Consider the following 20577-nt stretch of genomic DNA (forward strand, 5'->3'; position numbering starts at 1 on the left):
GCACAATATCATAATTCAGAGCTCTGCCAGCCATCCTCCCCACAGGAAATAGTAAGGACTTCACTTTACCATAGATATCACTTTCCTCTCCAATTTCTCAGAGAGGACAATGCTCTGATATGGTCTGGCTTTCCCCCCCAACAAAGTGTCAGATGACTACTAAGTCCTGGAGGAGAATGGCCATTCAGGTGGGGCTGGAAATTGAGAAAAGAAAATCCCTCTGTCTTCCTATTCCCCCACAGATGGACTATACTTGAGGGAGGGACTGAAGGAACCAATGAGAGAATACTCTGAGCCAGAAGAATAGTTACCTTCCTCCTGCTTAAAATCTGTTTTATAATGTAGTTTTCTGTGTAGGATTTTGTCTAGAAAATAAGTGAGGTCTACTGCTTAAAAATTAAAAATCTCTAGGTTCTAGTGAATAGGGCATGGCTTTGGAATCATACCTGGGTTGCAATTCTACTCTAGCAAGTGCCTCTCATCAACAAAATATGGTAATAATATTTAATTCTGAGGGTCACTCTATGGTTGAATATATGCTTCAGTGCCTGTCACATAGGTATTTAGTGCAGGCAAGGTTTCTCCACTATCTGCTTTCATCAAGAGGGTAACAAAAGTGGCAGGTGATATAAAATGTTAAATCATGTGTCTTCCCAGTCACTAACTTTTACCCAATGATCCTCCCCCAAAGATCTCTATTGCCCCAAGTGAAATTTTTGATAATAGAGAACAGAGACTTCAAATTTCTAGCTTTTAATTTCTTGATTGTGTTTTTCTTTTTTTTAAAATATTTTATTTATTTATTTGACAGAGAGAACACAAGAGCACAAGCAGGCAGAGCAGCAGGCAGAGGGACAGGGGGAAGCAGGTTCCTCACAGAGCAGAGAAAGCCCCATGCAGGGCTTTATCCCAGGCTCCTAGGATCATGACCTGAGCCAAAGGCAGATGCTTAACCGACCGAACCACCCAGGCGCCCCTCTAGCTTTCAATTTCAAAACCATACTCTGTAAAGTAGGAAAAAATTAGAACAATTGTTTTTCAGACAAGATATGTTGTCCTTTCCCTACCTCATTTGAAGCCAATCCTATATACAACTCACTCCTACTCATGCCCCTCTCTCCTTCTCTCATAACTAGATAGAGAACATATAACTGAGGAAGGAGAAGAGTCAGAGCAAAAAAGAGAGAGTTGAGTGTTGGTGAGCACTCATGATATGGAGCCCAGTATCCTAACACCTCCCTGCACAAGGATATGAATCCAAGATGAAGGAGAAGGTCCCTAGATAGGCTGGGAGGATGGGAGAGTAGAAGGGTGCTTCACTTCTCACCAGCATCCTGGGAGGTGGCCATCCCACAGGTCTCCCTAAACCTCTAGAGCACTGGAAAATAGAGTAGAGGTGGTACTGTAGTTCCTGGTAGTGCAGTAACTGTGCCTTTATACTATAGCTTTGTAATTAAGGGTTTTTTTTTTTAAGATTTATTTATTTATTTGAGAGAGAGAGGGAATGGGGTGAGGGGTAGAAGAAGAGAGAGGGAGAGAATCTCAAGCAGACTCCCCATTGAGCATGGAGTCAATGCAGAGCTCAATCCCAGGTCCCAAAGATCATGACCCAAGCTGAAAACAAGAGTTGGCTGCTTAACTGACTGAGCCACCCGGTGCCCTTGTAGTTAAGTTTTGAAATCAGGAAGTGTGAGTCCTCCAACTTCATTCTTTTCTTCAAGAATGTTTTGAGTATTTTGGGTGCCTTGCATTTCTGTGAATTTTAGGATTAGGTTGCCAATTTCTGCATATAAGGCAGCTGGAATTTGATAGGATTACATGAAATCTGAAAAATGCTTTTGGGAGCATTGATATATGAACAATATTAAGTCTTCCAATACAGGGAATTTTTCCATTTTTAAGGCTTTCACTAATGTTTTAAAAAATTAAAACAAAACTAAAAGCAGTAAGGATTTCATTATACAAATCACACTCTTTTTTGTTACATTTATTCCTAGGAAATTTAATCCTTTTGATGCTCCTGTAAATGGTCTTGTCTTAATTTCCTTTTTATGTTATTTGCTTGCATATAATAATATAATTGCTTTGAGAATATGGATTTCACATCTTATAATCTTTCTCAACTCATTTATTCTAGTAGTAGTTTTTTTTTTCCTTATGGATTGATTAGTAATTTCTATACACAAATCATGTCATTTTTGAATAAAGGTAGTTTTTCTACTTTCTTTCTGATCTGGAACATGTTTAATTCTTTTACTAGACCAATTGCCCTGGTTAGAGTTTCTGGTACAATGCTAAATAGAACTAGTGAGAGTGGACACCCTTGTCTTGTAGGGGGAAAGCATTCAACCATTCATCACTGAACATGATGTCAGCTATGGGTTTTTGTTAGTTTCCTTTTACCAGGTTGAGGAATTTCCTTCCTATCCCTACTTTGTTGAGTATTTTAATTGTGAAAAGGTATTATATTTTGTCAAATGCTTTTTCATCTGTTGAGATGATAACGTGAATTTTGTCTTTTATTTTACTTGTATTAATTTTCAGATGTTAAACCAATCTTCTATTCTTTGGTAATGACCTTGTTATGTTACTGGAGTCAATTTCGCTAGTTGTAGATTTTTGCATCTATATTCATACAGAATCCGTAGTTTTTTCTTGTGATGTCTTTGTTTCATTTTGATATAGGGTAATACTGGCATCTTAAGATAAATTTGGAAGTCTCCCAAGCTCTTTTACCTTTTGGAAGGATTTGTGAAAGATTAGTATTAGATCTCTAAATATTTGATAGGACTTATAACTGAAGCCTTGTAGCTTTTTTCATTGTGGAAAGTTTCAAGCTTACTTATTCAATCTCTTTATTTGTTTAGGGTCGTTCAGATCTTCTATTTCTTCTTGAGTAAGTTTTCATAGTTCATGCCTTCCTAGGAATTCGTTTATCACCTCAATGATTTAATTTGTTGTCATATGGTTGTTTATAGTGTTCCCTTATAATCCTTTTTATTATTGTAGGATTGATAATGATGTCTCTTCTTTCATTCCTGAATTTAGCAATTTGAATCTTTTTCTTTTTTTGTCTAGTTAAAGGTTTTTGTAAATTTTGTTGATCTCTTCAAATGTCTTTCTAATTTACCATAGGCATATATATTTTTTTATGAAAATCATGGAGAGGAGAGAAGGGAGGGGAATACATTGTGAGACTATCCCTTACAGTCCCATATCTGATTAGGGAAAGTATTACTAACAAAAGAGTCCTACTTTAGTATTATAGTATGATAAGCTAGAATCACAGCACAAATACAGGAAAAGACAAATCATAGCTCAGATGATGTGATTTAAAGAATTGTATGTTGTTAGTGGGATTCCAATGAGAAAATTTCTTATTTCACATTGCATAATAAGCTCACAGATATGCAGACAAGATTAACGTATGGCTGAATGGATGGTGGTTAGATGTTCAGAATTTGGCTCCTTCCAAGGTATATCATCTTTAAATTATATTCTTTGGGTCAATTGATATAGCAGTTAAGAGAGTGTGTTTGGAATCATACAGATCTGCATTTTTAAAATAGCAGTGTGACCCTGGAGAGGTTATTCAATATCTCAAATTCTGAGCTTCCTACTAAATAAGGTTGTTATCATAATCAAATGAGATAAAAGAAGATATTCAGCATGTATTAGTGATGATGGTAGTGTTGATGATGAGGATGATAATAATGATGATGATGAAGAGTAGTGAGCCCCACACATGTGCATTTACTCACTTGACTCTTTATGGAGATATTGGTAATGTCAAGCCTCTTCAGACTTGCCCTTCTCTCATTGCAATGCAGCTCTTCAGTAGGCTGCTTTTCACCGGTACCTTTCCTACCATGAGCTATATATTTTCTCTCCTATATGGGCTTTTTCCACTCATCATTCAGAACTTTCAGACTATTATTTTGATAAAAGTACTCATAGTTCCTTCTCCCCTTTCCTCCACCCCCAATTATGGTTGTATCAATTCATAATTACCAGCTGGCATTCATAAAAGATTCTTACTTTACATCAGTCAATCCCTCAATTGTTTTATAAACAAACATTTCTTATAATTGTAAAACATCTACCTAGAAAGTTGAGGGAAAGGGTTGGTTTCTTTTTTCAGTGTTAATCAGAGAAAGTCTGAAAGTGATGCCTTATGACTAACTTTTGAAGAAATGAGACAATTCATGTTGATGAAGTCTTTGTCTGGAGTTAGTGGTTAGCATTTAGTACATACTTCTAACATCCTTTTTCATTATCTTGACTAAAGTTTAAAATTTCATATTCCAAGTGATGAAATTTAAAATTTCCCAATAACAATAACTTTAAACACTGCAAAATATACTTTTGGATCTTATTTTTCAGTTCATTTGGAAATGTGAAACACAGTGATGAGTTACTGTCTTTTTGACAAAAGGAGAAAAAGTGCTATGCCACAGTAAACCAAAATCAATGGGAATACAAAGGTGGAAAGGGGAACACAACCTACATCTACATACAAGAACACTGGCCACAAAAAAACATTTATTATCATTATTATTGTTTTTGCCAAATGAGGGACAAATGAAAACTCATGTGAAGTAAGAAAGAAAGATAAATGTAGAGAATATATGTCTACCAGAAAGTATTGAAATAAATGCAGACAGTAGTGAAGACTGCTTATTTTATAATCTCCTTCCATTGGTAAGTTGAATTTTTAAAATCATTCTAAGGGAGTAGGCAGTTTTATTTCTTCTTCCCTGGCTATGTATCTCCTCCATCCTCCTAGGAGCAGATTAACTTGGGAGGTAACAGCTCAAGGACTACATCTACACAACGACAGAACAGGAGGCTGTAAGAGGGAAATACTCAATTCATTGTGTGACTGACCTCCAAAGATTAATTTGCCTGCTTTTATTTTAATTGCCTGACTCTGAGGATTTAATAGAATGATTCCAGGTTTGCATGGAATCAGAGGAAGCCAGGTAGCAGAATCAATTTTTGGTACAGAAGACAACAACAAAAAAAGCAGATCTGAGGGCCCAGCCAGCAGTAATAACCACCATTTGCTGAATACCTGTTATATGCCAGGTTCCTGGTAAATGCTTTAAAGCTCTTTTGCTGAGGTCTGTAGACATCAAGAATTGCTACTCGTGGGTTTTCCAAAAAGCCTTCACATGCAAGGTGAACATAACTAAAATACATGCAAAGCTGAAATCCTTCATGTTTTTATTGCTGTACCATCTCCCAGCCCTTTGGCTCTCTGAAATGTTTCTTCAGTGTCTCTCCATTTAGTTAAGATCAATTCTCAAATCAAGCTGCACTTTATTTATTTATTTATTTATTTATTTATTTATTTATTTATTTTTATTTATTTATGAGAAGAGAGAGAGAGAGAAGAAGCAGAGGGAGAGGAAAAGGGAAAATCTCAGGCAGGCTCCTCACTGAATGTAGAGCCCCACTTGGGGCTGGAGGTGAGGCTGGATCCCAGGACCCTGATATCAACACCTGAGTTGAAATCAAGAGTTGGCTCCTTAACTGACTCAGCCACCGAGACTCACTGAAAGCAAGCTTTAGTCTTAAACATGTTTTTGCCCATTTTTCTTTCTCTTTGGTTCCTTTCCTCTTTTTGTTGCAGATGAGAAACAATTGGCCTCATTCTGGTTGGCTACAGCTATTCTTGTCCTTGTTATCTTGCAGTGAGTTACTATGTTAAGCGATGTCTTAACCATTGCAGGCAAGTACCTTGATGTTTCCCAATGATTTACCAATGTGCTTGCTGAACAACAACAAAAAAAGGTGTTTGGGTAGGAAATTTTAGAGATTAGGTTTTCCTGTTTACATAGTTTAGGCAATAGTTCTATCTTGACACACTGGCTTTTATTTTTGTGATGCATCAGAAATTGATTTTGTTTTACTTAGAAGTAGTGGTGCATAAAAAAAAAAAAAAAAAAAAAAAAGTAGCAGTGGGCCCTGAGACAGTTCAAGTGAGTAGGATTTGATTTTTTTTTTCAGACAATGGAAACACAATAAAAATATAGAGCCTATTTTAAATTGAAATTAAGAGGATCCCCCACACCGTTCTGCTTGGTTTCTGAGGCTAGTTCATCCTAAACCATTTTATATCTATCAACCTGTTACCTTTTAAGCTGTTAGCCAACTTATGGTCTCAGTCAGCATTTAAGGCCACAACTGTGTTGATATCAAATTTTGCTTACAGATGCAAATTGTTCTTGAACAAATTGTGGGAACAAAGGGCTTTGTTAATGTGACACTCTGCTTGTGGTTTATAGGTGTTAAAAACATTTTCCCCAATAAGGGAACACCCAAAACACATGTAATTAGCACTTTGGTAATTATATAATAAAAATGAATGGATGGATGGTTTCTATGGATAATTCTGAAACTTACAAATGCTAGACTCTCCAAAAACTCTAGTGCCATTTTGGGTTGTATTTCCATGTGTCCTCAATAAAGAATATTTTATGTGCAGCAGTATTCAGTATCAAAAATGTGATATCCAAGCAATGTCTTATATGATACTCCAAAAAAAAAAGAAAGAAAGAAAGAAAGAAAGAAAGAAAGAAAGAAAGAAGAAAGAAAGAAAGAAAGAAAGAAAGAAAGAAAGAAAGAAAGAAAGAAAGAAAGAAAGAAAGAAAAAGAAAACTCACTAGTTAATTTGATCAAGTCCTGCAAACAGGTTTTTTATTTGAGAGATTCAAAAAAATTTTTTCAGCTACAAGTCACTATTCTAGTAAGATGAATTAAATCAGTCACTTTAAAAGAAGGTAAGAATTGACTAAAGGAGCAGTTTTGTTCTTAAGAATGATTCTTGATAAATTAAAAACACTCAAGGAGAAAAAAGAACACAGAAAAAAATGTTGCTATCTAAATAGCAGAGTAGAATAGGATTGGTAATAATATTTTCTGTAATTTGTTCCAATCTGATTGTAGAGGCAATTCCATAATGATTTTAATTCATGTTCCCTCTCAGTAAGTGTTTCAGAGAAGCCTTATAGAATTGGAAATAGGTCAGCCAGTGTCAGTTAGTGATTTACAATTGTGCAACACATTCTCATCAAAGTAGGTCAGGTCAATGTCCTGCTAAGCACAATTCTACTTGTGTAAGGAGTTCAGCTTTCACAATACACATCTATGTATCATTTAAAAAGAAGAAAGAAAAAAGATTGGGGTCACACAGCCCTCTTTCCAAAGGGATGGGATGAAATATGAGTTGCAGTCCATTCAGTAGAATTTTGGGTAGAATTATAAGACTAGCCTGTCAGGCTTCGGGCTGGGATAGAAACAGATAGACAATAAATATCTGACAAAAATTGCCTTTAAAGCAAGATGTCATTACTGTGGTATCAAAAACTTCAGAAGTTTAGCAAATGAGGTAACCCAGAGGGATGATTAATTAGGTGCTATCAATAAATAAACACTCCTTAGGGCAATACATGGTTAAAAAAAAAAACACAAAAAAGCTGAGAGGGTATAATTACAGGAAAACTTACTTGATGAGTACTTACAATTGCTTTAGAACCAACAACATTGATATGTGAATTTAATATTGTTCTTATTTCCTGCAATTCCCCCAAATTGAGATGACATTAATCGTAAGGTTCATTCTAATTTTTAAGATATTCAATCATGGGGGAAAAATCCATCTTTTGAATCAGGAACCACTTTTGTCATCCTCGTCCCTGTAAACACATGTCTTTGATATTGGAAACAATAGAATTATACAGCTTGGAGAATGTTACATTGCTTATTCTTGTCTTTAATTCAGAAAGCATTCCTTATTAAATCATACAAATGAATATCATGCCATGAAACAGAATCAGGGGACTCGCAAGTTGCAAAACGCATGATTTGCGTGCCAAATCTAAGTTTTTTTTTCCCCTTCAAATTTTTATTTAAATTCTCATTAGTTAACATACAGTGCAATCTTGGCTTCAGGAGTAGAATTCAGTGATTCATCACTTAAATACAACACTCAGTGATGGACACAAGTGCCCTCCTTGATGTCCATCCCCCATCTGGCCCATCCCCTACCCACCTCCCTCCATCAACCTGCAGTTTATTCTCTATCTTTAAGAGTCTCTATAGGAAAAAAAAAAAGAGTCTCTATGGAAAAAAAAAAGTCTCATGGGGTTTGTTTCCTTCTCTTTCTTTTTATCCCCCTCCCATATGTTCATCTGTTTTGTTTCTTAAATTCCATATATGACTGAAATCAGGTGGTATTTGTCTTGCTCTGACTTATTTCTCTTAGCATAATACTCTCTAGCTCCATTCATGCCACCACAAGTGGCAAATATCCCATTCTTTTTGATTACTGAGTAATACTGTGTAATATTCCATTGTGTACAAATACTATACCTTCAGTGGTAGGACATTTGGGCTCTTTCTATAGTTTGGCTGTTGTCGATAATGCCGCTGTAAACATCTGGGTGCAAGTACTCCTTTCAATCTGTATTTTTGGATCCTTCGGGTAAATATCTAGTAGTTCAAGTAGGGTAGTTCTATTTTTAATTTTTTTGAGGAACTTTCATACTATTTTCCAGAGTAGCTACACTAGTTTACACTCCCACCAACAGTGCAAGAGGGTTCCCCTTTCTCCACTTCCTCTCCAACACTCATTGTTTCTCATGTTGTTAATTTTAGCCATTCCAACAGGTGTGAGGTGGTATCTCGTCATGCTTTTGATGTGTATTTCCCTGATGACGAATGATTTTGAACATCTTTTCATGTGCTAATAGCCATTTTTGATGTCTTCTTTGGAGAAATGTTTTATTCATGCCTTCTGCCCATTTCTTAACTGGGTTATTCATTTTTTGGGTGTTGAGTTTGATAAGTTCTTTAAAATTTTGGATACGAACCCTTTATCAGATAAGTCATTTGCAAATATCTTCTCCCATTCCATAGGTTGCCTTTTAGTTTTGGTTGATTATTTCCTTTACTTTGTAGCTTTTTATCCTGATGAAGTCCCAATAGTTCATTTTTGCTTTTCTTTCCCTTGCCTCTGGCGACATGTGTACTAAGAAGTTGCTACCGCCAAGGTCAGAGAGGTTTCTATCTGTGTTCTCCTCCAGAATCTTGATGACTTCCTGTCTCACATTCAGGTCTTTTATTCAATTTGAGTTTATTTTTGCTTATGGTGTAAGAAAGTGGTCCAGTTTCATTCTTCTACATTTTGCTGTCCAGTTTTCCTAACACTATTTGTTAAAGAGACGGTCATTTTTCCATTGGATATTCTTTCCTGCTTTGTCAAAGATTAGTTGACCACACAGTTGTGGGGCCATTCCTGGGTTTTCTATTCTGTTCCATTGAACTGTGTGTTTGTTTTTGCACCTGTACCATACTGTCTTGATGACTACAGCTTTGTAATATAGCTTAAAATCTGGAATCAGGATGCCTCCAGTTTTGTTTTTCTTTTTCAGGATTGCTTTGGCTATTTGGTGTCTTTTGTAGTTTCATAAAAATTTTGGGATTGTTTGTTCTAGCTCTGTAAAAAATGCTGGTAGTACTTTGATAGGGATTGTGTTAAATGTGTAGATTTCTCTGGGTGGTATAGACATTTTAACAATGTTTGTTTTTTCAATCCATGAACATGAATGCTTTTATACTTTGTGTGTGTGCCTCTTCAATATCTTTTGTAAGTGTTCTATAGTTACCTGAGTACACATCTTTTACCTCTTTGGTTTAAGTTTATTCCTAGATATCTTATGCGTTTTGGTGCAATTGCAAATGGGACTGATGCCTAGATTTCTTTTTCTGCTGTTTCATTATTCATGCAACAGATTTCCATACATTGATTTTATATTCTGTGACCTTGCTGAATTCATGTGTTAGTTCTAGCAATTTTTTGAAGTCTTTAGGGTTTTCCACATAGTGTATCATGTCATCTGCAAATAGTGAAAATTTGACTTATTCCTTGCCAATTTGGATGCCTTTTATTTCTTTTTTGTTGTCTAATTGCTGAGGCTAAGACTTCCAGTACTGTGTTAAATAGTAATAGTGAGAATGGACATCCTTGTCTTGTTCTTAACCATAGGGGAAAGGCTCTCAGTTTTTCTCCATTGAGAATGACTTTAGCTGTGGGTCTTTTGTATATGGCCTTTGTGATGTTGGGGTATGTTCCTTCTGTTCCTATTTTGTTGGGGTTTTTATCAAGAATGGATGCTGTATTTTATCAAATACTTTTTCTACATCTATTGAGAGGATCCTATGGTTCTTATCCTTTCTTTTATTAGTGTGGTATATCACACTGATTGATTTGTGAATACAGAACCAGCCCTGCACCCTTAGAAAAAAATCCCACTTGATCGCAGTGGATAATTCTTCTAATGTACTGTTGATTTCAGTAAGCTAGTATTTTGTTGAGAATTTTTGCTTTCATGTACACCATGGATATTGGTCTGTTATTCTCCTCTAAAGTGAGGTCTTTGGTTTTGGAATCAAGATAATGCTGGCCTCATAGAATGAGTTTGAAAGTTTTCCTTCCATTTCTATTTTTTGGAACAGTTTGAGAAGAATGGGTAGTAACTCTTCTCTAAATGCCTTGCAGAATTCCCCCAGGAAGCCATCTGGCCCTGGAATTTTGTTTTTTGGGAGATTTTTAAAAAAATGTTTTACTTATTTATTTGAGAGAAGAGAGAGAGAGAGAAAGAGAGCAAAAGCAGGAGAGAGGGAGAGAGAAGCAGACTCCCTGCTAAGCAGGAAGCCTGATGTGGACCTGGATGCCAGGACCCTGGGATCATGACCTGAGCCAAAGGCAGACACTTAACCAACTGAACCACCCAGGTGCCCTAGTTTTGGGGAGATTTTTACTGGTTATGAGTCTGTTCAAATTTTCTATTTCTTACTGTTTCAGTTTGGGTAGTTTGTAAGTTTCTAGGAAATTGCCCATTTCTTCCAGATTGCCCATTCTGTTAGCATATAATTTTTTGTAATATTGCCTTATAATTGTTTTTATTTCTGTGGTGTTAGTTGTTTTTTTTTTTTTTTTTTTTTTTGTGTGGTGTTAGTTGTGATCTCTCCCCTTTCATTTGTGATTTTTATCTATTTGTGTCATTTCTATTCTTTTTCTTGGCATATCTGGTGAGGGATTATCAATTTTATTAATTCTTTCAAAGGATCAGCTCTCAGTTTTGTTGACCTGTTCTACTGATTTTTTATTTGTCTGTTTATATGTTTATTTCTGCTCTGATCTTTATTATTTCCTCTCTTCTCCTGGCTGCAGGCTCTATTTGTTGTTCCTTTTCTAGATCCTTTAGATCTAAGGTTAGGTTATGTATTTGAGACTTTTCTTGCTTCTTCAGTTAGGCCTGTATTGCAATATACTTTCTTCTTAGGACTGCCTTTGCAGCATCCCAAAGGTTTTGGATTACTATGTTTTCATTTGCATTTGCTTCCTTGTACTTTTTATTTCTTCTCTAATTTCCTGGTTAACCCATCTATTCTTTTTAGTAAGATGTCCTTAACCTCCATGTATTTGTGTTCTTTCTGAATTATGGTTGACTTTAAGTTTCATAGCATTAGAGTCTGAAAATATGCATAATATGATCTCAATGTTTTTGTTGAGGGCTGATTTGTGACCCAGTATGTGATCTATTCTAGAGAATGTTCCATGTGTGTGGGAAAAGATTGTGTATTCTGCTGCTTTCGGATAAAATGTTCTGAATATATCTGTTAAGTCCCTCCAATCCAGTGTGCCATTTGAAGCCATTGTTTCTGTATTGATTCTGCTTAGATGATCTGTCCTTTGTTTTAAGTGGGGGTGTGGGATGTTAAAGTCCCCTACTATTATTGTGTTATTATCAATGAGTTTCTTTATGTTTGTTATTCATTGATTTATATATTTTGGTACTCCCAGGTTGGGGGTATAAATATTTATAATTGTTAGATCTTGATGATAGACCCCTTAGTTATGATATAAAGCCCTTCTTCATCTCTTGTTACAGTCTTTGTTTTAAAATCTGGTTTGCCTAATATAGATATGGTTATGCTGGCTTTCTTTTGATGTCTATAGGCAAGATAGATGGTTCTCTAACCCCTCACTTTCTTTTTAAAACATTTTATTTATTTGAGGGGGGACAGAGGGAGAGAGAGAAAAGGGGAGAAAGAGAAGCAGACTCCTTGCTGATGCGAGGCTTGGTCCCAGGACCTGGAGATCACGACCTGAGCTGAAGTCACTTAACCAGCTGAGCCACTCAGGTGTCCCTCCATCCCATCACTTTCAATCCAGAGGTGTCTTTAGGTCTAAAAGGAATCTCCTGTAGGCAGTATATAGATGGATCTTGTTTGTTTGTTTGTTTGTTTGTTTGTTTATCCATTGTGATACCTTGTGTCTTTTGTTTGGAGCATTTAATCCCTTTACATTTAGAGTGATTATTGCAAGATATGAAATTAGTGCCATTGTGTTACCTATAGAGCTAGTGTTTCTAGTAATGTTCTCTGTTCCTTTCTAGTCTTTGTTGCTTTTGGCCTTTCTTTTCCACTCAAAGAGTCCCCCTTAATATTTCTTGCAGGGCTGATTCTGTGGTCACAAACTCCTTTCGTTTTTGTTTGCCTGGGAAACTCTATCTCTTCTATTCTGAAAAACAGCCTTGTTGGATAAAATGTTCTTGGCTGCATATTTTTGCCATTCAGTGCATTGAATATATCTTATCATTCTCTTCTGGCTGTCAAGTTTCTGTGGACAGATCTGCTGCAAACCTGATCTATCTTCCCCTGTAAGTTAAGGACTTTTTTTCCTCTTGCTGTTTTTAAGATTCTTTTCTTGTCTGTGTATTTTGTGAATTTGACTATGATATGCTTTGGTGATGGCTGGCTTTGTTGAATTTAATGGAAGTTCTCTGTGCTTCTTGGATTTTGATGTCTGTGTCCTTCCTCAGATTAGTGAAGTTTTCAACTATCATTTGTTTGAGTAAACCTTCTGGTCCTTTTTCTCTCTCTTCATCTTCAACTCCCATGTCACAAATGTTATTCCATTTTAATGAGTAGCTGAGTTTCCTAAGTCTACTTTTGTGATCTATTACCCTTGGTTCCCTCTTCTTTTCAGCTTCATTATTTTCATTATTTTATTTTCTATATCATTAATTCATTCCTCTGCTTCATCATTCTTGTTGTTATGAAACTCATTCAGGTTTGCATCTCCACTGTAATATTTTTAATTTTGAATTGACTATATTTTTAGCTCTTTCATCTCGGCAATAAAGGATTCTTTAGTATATTCTATGTTTTTTTTTATCAAGCCCAGCTAGTCTCCTTATAATTGTTGTTTTAAATTCTAGTCTAGATATCTTACTTATATCTATATGGATTAAATCCCTAACCATCATTTCTTCCTGTTCTTTCTTTTGGAGTGAATTCCTCTGTCTTGTCATTTTAGAGATCAAATAAATTAATTAATTAATTAAAGAAAACAAAGTAAAGTTAAATTTAAAAATTAAAGAAAAAAATAACTGAATAAACGAAGCTAGATCCTAGGTGTGATTTGGTCTGCTTAGGAGAATCTTGATAGGAAAAAAAGGATAAATATTTTAAAAATAAACTTTAAAAATTGCTCATTCTGTATCCAAACACAAAAACAACAAAAAATCAACCATCCAAACAAACAAAGAAACCCAAAGGAAGCTAAATACTATTTCCCCTAGAGTTGAAGCTTTTGTAGCACTCCATGATCAGTAGAGTTGGTGTGTGCAAGGGTTTTGTGCTGGTTTTCAGGAGGCGTGCCTTGCTACTCTGATTCTCAGGTGGACTTACCCTAGTGGAGATGTGCTTGCAGAGCGCAGGGGGCCTGGCTTGTTGTAGTGGCTCCATTCCCCACTTTGTAACACAGGTTAGCTCACTGAGGTGGATCAATGCTGGTGGTCAAGGAGTAAAAATGGCTTTGCCCTGCTGTCTCATTTCTAGAGTGGGAAGTTTGTGTCCACCACTCTTCAGGAAGCCTTCACAGATATAAAAACAATCACTTTTTCTGTGTCCCCAGCTTCCATCAGATCCCCACCTTCACCCTGTCCTTATATAAGCTGTCCACCTGCCAGTTGGCACAGAATTCCTGTATTTTATCTCAGGCATGCTGAGATAAAATCAGAGATCCTCCAACAAGTGGACCTATACTGATCCTCTGGGGGAGGGTCTTGTGCTACAGCCAGTGTTGGCTTTTCCCAGAAAATAGTTGCATGATTGTGCAGTGGTTTGGAGTTAATGGGAAATCACAACAGCCCCACAAGGGTTTGCTGCCTTCAGGCAGAGTCTTTGTTCTTATGCTGGTGAATGGGGCAGCTCAAGGGTGCTCAGAGTCTTTTGCCCAAGGAAAGGCCATATCTCCTCTACCAATCACACTAAACTGGGGAACTACTTCTCCCTGAGTGACCCAGAGGATCCTTAGACTGTGCTGCTTGCTCCTGGGGCTCTATCCTGCTTCTCCATTGGGGCTCCACCAGGCATGACCCTGGCTATGGCTCTGACCTCTGAAACTTCAGACTCTGTGCTCTGCTGTTTATAAAAAACTAGTGATATTGAAAGCTCTCCTTTTTCCCAGTCAATGGTTTGGGGGAACAGTTTTCTTGTGCAGTCCCCTGCATGTGTTTTCACTCTTTTTTCCCCCACTTTTTCTCTTTCCCTCTCATTCTCTCTCCCTACTCTCTCTGTGATCAGGGCTCCCTGCCCTCCACAGTGCTCATGGCTCCTTTCTCCCACAAATCAACTTTCTGCAGTTCTTACCTTCCAGAGGTCATTTTTTTTCCTGTTTGTAGACATGCAACTTTGCTCTCTAAGGCTTCCAATCAATTTATTGGGTGTTCAGAATGATTCTATATTTATCTAACTGTGTTTGAGGAAAGAGGCAAGCGTAGGATCACCCTACTCCTCCACATCTTAACCCTAAATGGCTTGTGTGCTATGTCTTATGTCTCACCAAGGAGAATCCCTCCCAGTCTATGGATCAACCTGGATCTTTCTGCAGTACTGATTGGTTACACTTCCAGGAAATAGTAACAGATCTAGAGTCCTGAATTCCCAATTGACTTTCACATTCTTAAGGCATTGGGAAGGGGACAACATGTGACTGTCTCTCTGGTGCCTTTTTAACCCATACAGATTAATGCCTTGTCAGGGAAGGAGGCCTGGACAATTACTGCCTGGTGGCAGTTCAGTCTTTGGCTGGTATAGGAAGTTATAGAAGATCAAAGACTCTGGTTCTCCTAATTGCATTGATGATGGCCTCCACCACTTTGTTTTGGGGACTCCTTGTCTACTGGATGGATGGTACTTCATTCCCACAGGAGGAGGAGAAGAATACAGAGTTATTTGCCAAGGAAGACTAAATGTTTATATCTAATTGGCATCTGAATCCCTTAGGGCTCCAACTTTTGCAGACTCATCTTAACAAACCATCATAAACAGTATACTACCTATCAACACTCTTCTAAAAAAATGAATACAGATAAAAAAGGAAGATGAGAGAAATAAACTGTCTTTGTCCTATTCTATGGTTACAACTTTCCTTCAGGAAGGAAACTTCTTAGAAAGGAAGGAAGTGGATAGCAGATGTTTTGGATGTCTATATGACCAGATATCTCAGTCCTTTTCAATTTACCATAGAAATAAACATTTTGGGTAATAGTAACTGAACATATTAGATTACTTATTTGTGTAGGTCTAATAGCTTTGCCATTGAAGTAAAAAAAATCCATTCTGTATTTTACAAGGGGAAAAATTTAAAAACCTGCATTCTGGTCTATTTCTGAAATGGTTAAAGCATTGCCCTGGACTATAAAACCAGAACCATGGTTTGGAAACAATCTTACAGATTATCTGAAAATCTTCAAAACAAAATGCAAGTGTGGCCATATTTTTTTAAGCTGATTTGCAGTACATGTATTTTAGGTGTCTGTCTGATTGCACTCAGATGTGGGTAAGCAGCGGGGAGGAAAAAATAATGTTTCTTTACTCTGTGGATAAAAAGACTTCAAATTACGTGCATCTCACATACTTTGGTAATCTGCCCCACATTCTGTACCATGATGTGGGCTAGATACTGCTAATTTGATGTTTATTTCTTTGGGGGAAAACAAGCTTTGAAGAGTGTGCTCTTACAAATAGGCGGCAATTTCTGAACTGTGTGAAGAGAAACTGGTGATAACTCTCAATGAAGACCTCAGGGAGATTTAATCACACTTATGGTGGCTACCCTTATGAGCAATTGATTTTGGGAATCCCAAATTATGTTCTCCCTGGCCACTATTGACACATCAATCTTCACTATTTTTTTTCTCTTGAAAGCAACTAAATGAAGAGATACCATGTAGGCACCAAAACTGAGAACTTTCAAATATTCATACTAAAAGTCTTCTCAAGGAAGTTTAGAGAGTGGGACCATGTTCTGAGAACATTGAAGTCTCATATATCTTTTTTAAAGATTTTATTTATTCATGAGAGACACAGAGAAAGAGAGACACAGAGAGAGAGAGAGAGAGACAGAGACAGAGACGCAGGCAGAGGGAGGAGCAGTTTCCACACAGGGAGCCCAACATGGGACTCGATTCCGGGTCTCCAGGATCACACCCTGGACTGAAAGCAGCGCTAAACCACTGAACCACCGAGGCTGCCCGAAGTCTCATATTTTATCTTCAAATGAGTATGTAATTTGTTCTTGATGCCATACATAGGTATTTAATATAAAAATAAGATTTTTCCAATATTTTATGTATTAGCATATTCACACACATAATTTTATATAAATATAATAATTTATACATGCTATTTTAATACCATTTTCTTCATTTTCTTTTTCATTTGTCCCTTTTCATTCACAATCATGTCCTAACTCCTAAATCCATAACTTACTGTGTATCTTCTCATATTTTTATTTGCTCATAGAATCATATATAACATATACACGTCAATGTGTATACACACTACACACATGTATGTGAATACACTATAGAATACATATATTACATACATGTATAAGCAAACACATATGCTTTTAGTTTTTGTCTTTTATTTTGCAAAAAATAGGATCATTTAATACATACTTCACTGAATTTGGCTTTACTCATTCAACAATACCTGGTGGAAATTTCTTTAAAGCTACTAGTTACCTTCTGAAGCTTTTCTCTCTGTCCTTTTTTTTTTTTTTTTTTTTTTTTTTAATGACTGAGCAATGCTTCATGATATGGATATATCACAGTTAACTCAATCATTTCCTATAAGTGGGCTTTCCTTCATGTGTTTCCAGGGCAATAAATGAATGAATATTTACATATATACACACATACATATAATAATAAGTGTATAGATACATATATATAATAATGAACAATGCTTTCCTCTGGGTTAGAATGGGATTGCTGTGTTGGAGACTTCATGATTTTTAATTTTAGCAGTGTTGTAAGATTGCTTTCTGAAAAATCATGTGTTAATTCACATTTTTACCTCCTTAGTTCACATTAGAGTAAATACAAGGTTCTAAATACCTGCTATTCGGTGTGTGACCCACGATGGACCAAGAGCCTTGGCATCATCACCTGGGGAGCTTGTCAGAAATGCAGAATCCTAGTCCTACTCAAGATTTACTGAATCAAAATCAGTATCTTAAGGAAATCCCCAGATGATTCATACATACTTTACCATCTGAAAATCACAGTTTTAAATCATTTGCAATCTGTGTTAAATTAGAATGGGGTGTATTTAAAATATCTTCTCCGGAAGGATAATTAAGAAATTAGTAATAGTAGTTGACTCTTGGATGTAGCCCTGGTGGGACGGGCAGACAGGAATGGGAAAGGAAACTTACTTTTCACCATATATCTGTGTAACCTTTGAACTTCTCTATGTGTGTGTATTATTTATTTGGACAAATTTTAAGAGCAACTTCTTGCAAATATAGCAATTACTTTCCCCCCTCAAATCTCTAGGGAGATGGTGGCTCTGTGGCTCCATGGGTCCTCCATACACATGACTGCTGACTTTGTCATGCTAGTGTACTCTGGCTTAAGAAGTGCGGTGGGAAAGGAAAATTCTCCAAGCCACATGGCTTACTTTTTGAGGATATGAGAATGTAATGATGTCACTGGGGGTTTATCTGCCAAGTGAGCATTTGACGGAGGAGGTAGAATGAGTCACTCACATGAGGTACCTTCACGCTCTTCCTGCAAATCCCCCCATTCAAACTATGATAATAATCTGGGTGTGAAGTTGGCAATAATATCTGATTTCTCAATAGCCAAATGCTGCATTAAGAATGTTACAACTGATTCAACTTCTTGAGCTATTAGGGTTCTCAGGTTTCTTGTGAGTCAGAGAACATCAAAGTTTCAGGGTCTACACTGGATATGCGGACATATCCAGTTGAAGAGGGGTAGGCAGCTCCATCTCCTAAGGTCAGACATGGAGTGTCCCCACCACCCTGATGCTTCCTGGAAATCTTCCCAGGACAGGAATCCCCTTCTACCTCAGTGATCCATTGGACATACAACTGATTCTAGAAAACACCGCAGGCAAAAGATAAAATATATGGAAATCTTACAAAGGCTCTGAAGATTAAAATACACAAATCTTTTCAATTTGGTTTCTCCAGTGTCACTACCTATGGGTAGTGACTTTACGTTACAATAATTTCAACTTCTCTGGCCCCTGAACCTACCCACTCTCTCGGGACCACTAGACTCCTGAAAAATGTTGCCCAAGCATTTGAGGGGGGTGATCTTTGAGAAGACTGAAATGGTTCTTATATGTGCTCACAAACAAATGAGGCTGCCCCGCAAAGAATCTGTCATTTCTTACTTTTCACTGGGTTTGCCTCTTTCCTCTGGGCATCACCACTCCTGCCAGGAATTCTTTTTCTTCTGCAGAGTATCTTTCTCCTAAGGGGCATCTGTCTCCAGCTGCATCTGGGACACTGGAGTCCTAGGGTGTGTGTGGAGGGGTCGGGGAGGGGATTGAGGCCCCATGGCATTCTGGATGGGAGAAAAAAATGTTGTCTTCTTTTAGTTTCATTCTCTTTTAGAGACTCCATGTCCCAGGGTTTTAGTGAAACTGTTCTTTTAGCGTTTGCTGTCTCTAGTGTGGGAATGGAGATCTGTTGTATCCTGTGCAGGAAAGAGCAGCACACGTTGCCTCACAGGAAAGTTGAAGGAGAGGAGATTGTTTTTCATTCATAGGTGCCATGATGCCCCCAGAACTGCTGCCCACATGTAGCTCAGCTATGAGGTTGTTTGGTACTCGTGAGTGGGTGGGGACAGAGATGCGGAACCAGAGGATGAAAGGAGAACCAGGGGAGGGCCTTCACCCAGAGCACCCCTATAATCAGTAACAAGGTTTCCAAAAGATATACTTATTTTCATAATTATTCTTTCCCCAAAGAATAAAAGGGATGTGATTGTAGCAATAAGAGGGACAGGATCGGCATGGGGAATAATATATCTTCTTACCATGTTCTTCTGTCTCTGGGAATTTCTTTGAGAAGGGAGAAACTTATAAAGTGCGTCCACAGCCAACTGGAAATAGATCCACCAGCTGTGGCTTCCGGAACAATAGTTTGATCATAACTGATATGTGAGTTGCTAGTAATCACCACTTCAGTGGTCTTGCCCTGTTCTTAGTCACAGGGGGAGGGATGAATACAGGAAGTTGTGCTGACTTTTCCATTTCAACTTAGCCTTGGAGATAAAATTGAGAGTTAGGAAGAAAGTTGCATTGCTAGACAACCACCTAAGGCAAAGGAACATGTGGGCAAATGCATTTACAGGCTGTATGATGTGTTTTTGTGCTTAATACTAGACCTGTCCAAGGCTACCACCTCCAGGCTTCTTTAAGGCTCAGCCTCATCCCATGCATGTGTTTAATATCTCTTTTCTACTCAACTGTGTCTAGCATGGGTGAGAGATGCAGGCAATAAGACAATAGGTTGTAGAGGGGGTTGTACCCTGGTCTTGGTTGAGCTGTGCACCCCTGGCCTCCTGGTAAGGGGCTCAAATGCTGGGAAGCCAAGGAGTTGCATGATAGCTGGAGAACTTTGGCCTTCCTTCTTCAGACTATTTTTTCATTCACATGGTTTGAGTGTCCAGATATGCTGAGTGAAGCATACAAAGTCTGCTGTAGATGACTGGGCAGTTTGTGCATTGCAAAAATGCAACCATTTGAGAGGAAGATGGGGGCTGAACTTTATGCCCTGATATGTTGTGTCCTGCCATGTATTATATGAGTCTAAAGGAAGGGATGTCTCCCAGAGAGTGCCTTGTGGGGAGTCACACAAAGATGCTATATGAGCTAGTTGTGGCCCTGTACACACGGTACTGTGAAGCATTGGGTTTGGTGGCCTCTACTCTTGCTGCTACAACCACTCTGTGACTTGCTGTGAATGACCTACTTTGGGATACCTGACAATGGAAAATGGATCAGCAATGGACCACATATAAGGCCCACAAATATAATCATTTGGTTTACACAGAACTGGCTCTCACAATGTTTTAAAATATTTGAATGAAAAAAATATTTGAAAGAGTTGTCAATATTTCCAATTTAAGAGATTTTGCATGTGGATCAGAATTTCAGGCTTCAGCCACCTGG

The sequence above is a fragment of the Canis lupus genome, chromosome 4 (genome assembly GCF_048164855.1).
Source record: "Canis lupus baileyi chromosome 4, mCanLup2.hap1, whole genome shotgun sequence".
Taxonomy (NCBI): domain Eukaryota; kingdom Metazoa; phylum Chordata; class Mammalia; order Carnivora; family Canidae; genus Canis; species Canis lupus.